Source organism: Octopus bimaculoides, chromosome 15, assembly GCF_001194135.2.
Source record: "Octopus bimaculoides isolate UCB-OBI-ISO-001 chromosome 15, ASM119413v2, whole genome shotgun sequence".
In the NCBI taxonomy this organism is placed as follows: domain Eukaryota; kingdom Metazoa; phylum Mollusca; class Cephalopoda; order Octopoda; family Octopodidae; genus Octopus; species Octopus bimaculoides.
Window position 1 is genome coordinate 40,490,880 of NC_068995.1, and position 5,717 is coordinate 40,496,596.

At 38.0% G+C, this 5,717-nt stretch overlaps 1 long non-coding RNA gene across 1 annotated transcript in view; it reads right to left on the reverse strand.

The window, feature by feature from the left end:
* Positions 1-1,068: 1,068 nt before the first annotated feature.
* Positions 1,069-5,717, reverse strand: part of LOC128249545 (uncharacterized) — a 151,666-nt gene continuing 147,017 nt past the window's right edge. The window contains exon 3 of the long non-coding RNA XR_008265665.1: positions 1,069-1,616. This is a non-coding gene — a long non-coding RNA (uncharacterized LOC128249545). The remainder of the gene's footprint in view (positions 1,617-5,717) is intronic.

A 5,717-nucleotide genomic window follows, 5' to 3' on the forward strand; every position in this document is an offset into this window, starting at 1 on the left:
TTATTCATTTTATTTTATTCTCTAATTTATATTTTCGCCACCCCCCAACAGCGAGCGCTTTTAAGCTCTTATTGTCGATATCAGCAAACAAGAATTCACGGGCAAATCTGAGCTTGAGTAAGTCTCCTGCAATAATGAATAAAACAAGAAAAATGAATTAAAAATAATTAATAAAAATACATTCTCGCATGATTTATACATATGATTATATTTATTTATGTATGTATGTTTTTATGTCTGTATATATGCATGTGTTTATATATTTATAAATATATTTGTGAATGCCTGTATTTATACATGCATATGAACGTCCATATATGCATATATGTGTGTATATAGATAAGTGTACTTCCGTGTGTTGATAGTATGTATTGTGTGTGAGTGTATTCGTATATATATATATATATATACATATACATATACATATATATACATATATATACACACACACATATATATATATATATATACATAGATACACACACACACACAGACAGACACACACACACACACACACACACACACATATATACATATATACATATATGCATATATATACATATAAATGAACGTTCAAAATAAAAGAGAAGTGAATGAAACTCCGTCGGTCTGGACGGAGATTGTTCAGTTGTTTGATTAACAGAATTGACTACTTACGTAACCGCGCATGCTCAGACAAAGGAGGATTTAAAAAAAATTATATTGAAGTCAAATTTAATAAATTGAGAATGTGCATCGTAGGGATAGCGTGTTTCGTAGCGGTAGCAGCATTGGTGGTGGTTTTGGTTGTGGTGGTGGTGGTGGTGGTGGTGTGGATAATGGTGGTGATAGTAGTGTTGTTGTCGGCAGTGGTGGTCTGTAGTGTGGTAGTGTGAAATGTGGTGAGTATAGTGTAGTAAGTGTGTGGTGATGTGGTGCTTTAGACTGATAGTCATTAGTGAGGTTACATGTTTAACTCTACAGATTTCGCTATAGAAATTATACATGATTTGTTACGTCATTTTGCATTCAAATAGTCTAATGTAAACAACAATGCAATCAAAGATAGAAAAATAAGTAATGGGTATATATGCATATTTCAGGACTTCTTGCTTCTTCTTCAGTATCATATCTATAGTTTCTAATTGAAAGTCTGTAGAGATAACATTAACATGTGATTTAATAGCACTGCTAACACAATAGAACGCAGTATTGACTAATAGAGCTTTTAATACACTTTGTAATATTCTATAGTTGCATAACAAAATACAGTGTCCGTACATTTAATTAATTAGTGAGATTGTCTCAATGTGATAGTGCATAGTGTTGAGGTCTGCAGTGAGATATCGTTTTGCGCTGAACTTCCAATTTCTACTCAAGTTATTGTGATGCTGTCGCAATACATGGTACTTAAGTAATTTTATTTTCCGTCTGTCGTGGTTGTGTGCCTGAGATCGGATCCTTTTTAACGATTTGTCTGCCCACTCATTGCAGTTATTTGTCCATGTTTTCCTCTGTCACCTTTCTTTGCTTACCTTCCACGGTTACTTGAAGAATGGTTTGGATCTTCTTATATGGCCATATCATATCAGAGTTCTTATCTTCATAGCCATGAGAAGATCTTCATAAGAGCCATTCTGTAAAAAAAAAAAAAAAAACAGGAAGCAATAGTCATAACATTTACAGAACCTTCAGATATCGTGGTTGATGTTTATTGCGAAGTTTCGAATGGCAGGGGACAAGATAAAGACACGTGAGTCTTCTAGGTGGACTGGAATGGAGGAGATGAATAGTTAAATGAGTCTGGGGACCAAACACAGTAGTAGTAGCAGTAGAAAATTAGAGCGAGCAAGCAGAGTTTGGGAGGTCGATTTCGGAGTTTTGGTGAGTGGTACTCTATTTTTTAGTCCGATCGTTTTATTTGGATGGCGTCTTATACGTCTGCGCAGTAGTAGTAGTAGTAGTAGTAGTAGTAGTAGTAGTAGTAGTAGTAGTAGTAGTAGTAGTAGTAGTAGTAGTAGTAGTAGTAGTAGTAGTGTTCTTGATGATGTAGGAGTAGTACTTCATTTTGTTTGGTGTGGCTTTTTGCGTGGTATAGTGCGGAATTATATGGTGGTTTGGGTGGTATGGTATGGTGTGGGGTTTGAAGAGCAATGGGGTGGCTGGTGGGTTGTGTGGCTTGATGTGTGCTGGAGTAGAATAGTGTGATGTGATATATGTATGTATACATACATACATACATAAAAATCTTTTCAAGAAACTTTTACATTGGTGAGAAACAGCTGGATTTAGTAACAGCATTTTCTGCTGCTATAGGGATGGAATTTGGCCAAAAGAAATGTTCATATTTGACAGCTGAATGCAGAAAAAACTTTTTCCCAGACCGCAAATCCTTTACATCAATGATCTTTCTATCTCCCCTGCTCCACACAGTGAGTATTACAAATACCTTGACATTGATGAAAATATCATACAAAGATGATGTGAACAGAATGACGGGAAAATATTGGACCATACTTTAAAAATATGGAAGCCAGAGATTTCTTAGAAGAGACGATATCCTACAAGCATTTGCTGAACCAGTACTGATTTTTTTTTTTATCTTTTAGCTTTTACCTGTATTATTCAGTGGACTGCGGCCATACTGGGGCACAACCTTGCAGGATTTAACCGAACATATCGACCCAAGGGCTTTTTTTAAACTCTGGTACTTTCTCTCTCCTTCTCTTTCCCTCTCTCTTAATTTGATGAACCACTAAGTTACAGGGATGTAATCAAACCAATACCAATTGTCAAACAGTGCCAGAAACAAATACAAACATGGGCACAAAAACGCGGAGACGTATACGCATATACGACGAGCTTCCGCACAGTTTCTGTCTACCGATTCATTTACAAAGCATTGATCGACCTGCAGTTCTAGTAAGAAACACTTGCCCAAAGTGCTGCGCCGTGGAACTGAAATCGAGCCATTTGGTTGCAAAACCACATTGCCATACCTGCATCATCGCAACATTTGAGATTCTTGACTAGTCTGTAGAGGAAATCCGCTCGACAAATATTTTAACTCATCTACAAATTAAATAATTGTTTTCGATGTTTAAAATCAAGACAGATGACATAACTAACTACTGGCATATGTTACTTGATGAGAAAAGTTTACATGATGAGGCTGACCGCTATTCCAACACTACGGTGTCCAGTGTAAAAGATTTACGATTGATAGTTTAACATATGCATACATAATACATAAATACATTCATACATACATATATACATACATACACATAACTATATAGAAATACATACACACTTAGATGTTGTTGTTGTTGTTGGCACACCGTCGCTTACGACGTAGAGGGTTACAATCGATCCAACCAACGGAACAGCCTGCTCGTGAAATTAACGTGCAAGTGGCTGAGCACTCCACAGACAAGTGTACTCTCAACGTAGTTCTCAGGGGTATTCAGCGTGACACAGTGTGACAAGGCTGACCCTTTGAATTACAGGCACAGCAGAAACAGGAAGTAAGAGTGAGAGAAAGTTGTGGTGAAAGAGTACAGCAGAGTTCGCCACCATCTCCTGCCGGAGCCTCGTGGAGCTTTTAGGTGTTTTCGCTCAATAAACACTCACAACGCCCGGTCTGGGAATCGAAACCGCGATCCTATGACCGCGAGTCCGCTGCCCTAGCCACTGGGCCATTGCGCCTCCACACACACTTAGATACATTTACAAATACATACATGCATACATATACATACAGGCATATACAAACACTCACACACATACATACATACATATTTAAACAAGCGCATATGCATAGACACATACCAAGGAATAACGATTAAAGTGTAAAATGTAAAAATGACAAGAAGACTGTTAATTATTGTTTTAATTAAACATTAATATTTAATATCTTTGATATATTTAATCAACTATTAACTTGTTTATCATGTCAATCAAAGATAACTTTTTAGATTAACTTCACTAGTTTCGTCATAGCAACTAAATATTCACAAAGACATCTGACAATTTTAATATTCCACTGATAGTAAGAATTAAGCCATCATTTTTCACAAGTTCTTTTGTCAATTCTCTGTAATCTAAATATTGATTTCTAACACAGGCACAAAAACGTGGTTGGTTGGGGTAGAAAGAAGAGCGGGTGGCCAGAAGAATTTGATTTATTTCCAAATTTGAGTTCTTCACTGTTAACCGCAGTTATTTAAATCACATTCTAGAAGGTAGCAAATGAAAGAAATGACGACACCCAGTTAGGAAAGATTTAAATTCAGAACGTAAAGTGAAGGAAGTAAATATACGGCAAAACTATCGATTCAGTAACGGCACCCGATTGATATTCATTCCACTGTCTTGGATGATAGCAGAGTGAATATGAAGGAAAATGAGAAGACTGAGAAATATATGTAATTTTGGTAAATATATCAATTAAAATGATATGTCAGTGTTACTTTCATTTTTGCATAATTTAGACGACAGTATAGTCACCGGCACCCTGTATATATATATATATATATATATATATGTGTGTGTGTGTGTGTGTGTGTGTGTGTGTGTGTGTGTGTGTGTGTGTATTCTTTTTATTCTTTTTAATGGATTGTGTCATTTGACTACGGCCATGCTGGACCATCACCTTTATGCGAACAAAACGACCCCAGGACTCATTCTTTGTTAAGCCTGGTACGTATTCTATCGGTCTCTTTTGCCGAACCGCTAAGTTTCGGGGACGTGAACTCATACAACAAGCGACGGGCTTTTTTCAGCTTCCTTCAACCAAATCCACTCACAAGGCTTTGGTTGGCCCGAAACTATAGTAGAAGACATAGTTCCGGGTTCAATCCTACAGCGTGGCACCTTAGGCAAGTGTCTTCTAGTATAGCCTCAGGCCGACCAAAGCCTTGTGAGTGGATTTAGTAGACGTAAGCTGAAAAAAGCCATTAGTGGTCTAGGCTGTTGCACTCACGATTGCTGGATCGTGGGTTCGATTCTCTGATTGGGTGGTGCGTGGTGTTCTAGAGCAAAATGTTTCATTTCACGTCGCTCCAGTTCCCTTTTCAAGGTGGAATGTTGGCCCGCTCACCTTGCGAGCGGGATGACGTCATTTGAAGGATAAACACATGATCACGTGATTAATATATGTGTGTATGTGTGTATATGTATATATGTGTGTGTGTATTTGTACGCATGTATGTATGTAGAATCTACGAAAAAAACAACAACAGACGAGGACAGTTGGTGTAAACAACAAAAGGATGTATTAGTTTAACGCTCGGGAATAGAGAAAGTCTTTAACGTTTCGAGCTACGCTCTTCAACAGAAAGAAACAAGGAGAAAACAAGGAGAAAAACACGGAGAAAAAAAAATTGAATGTTGTGGTATGTATGTATGTATGTATTATGGCCCAGTGGTTAGGGCAGCGGACTCGCGGTCATATGATCGCGGTTTCGATTCCCAGACCGGGCGTTGTGAGTGTTTATTGAGCGAAAACACCTAAAGCTCCACGAGGCTCCGGCAGGGGATGGTGGCGAACCCTGCTGTACTCTTTCACCACAACTTTCTCTCACTCTTACTTCCTGTTTCTGTGCCTGTAATTCAAAGGGTCAGCCTTGTCACACTCTGTCACGCTGAATATCCCCGAGAACTACGTTAAAGGTACACGTGTCTGTGGAGTGCCCAGCCACTTGCAAGTTAATTTCACGAGCAGGCTGTTCCGTTGG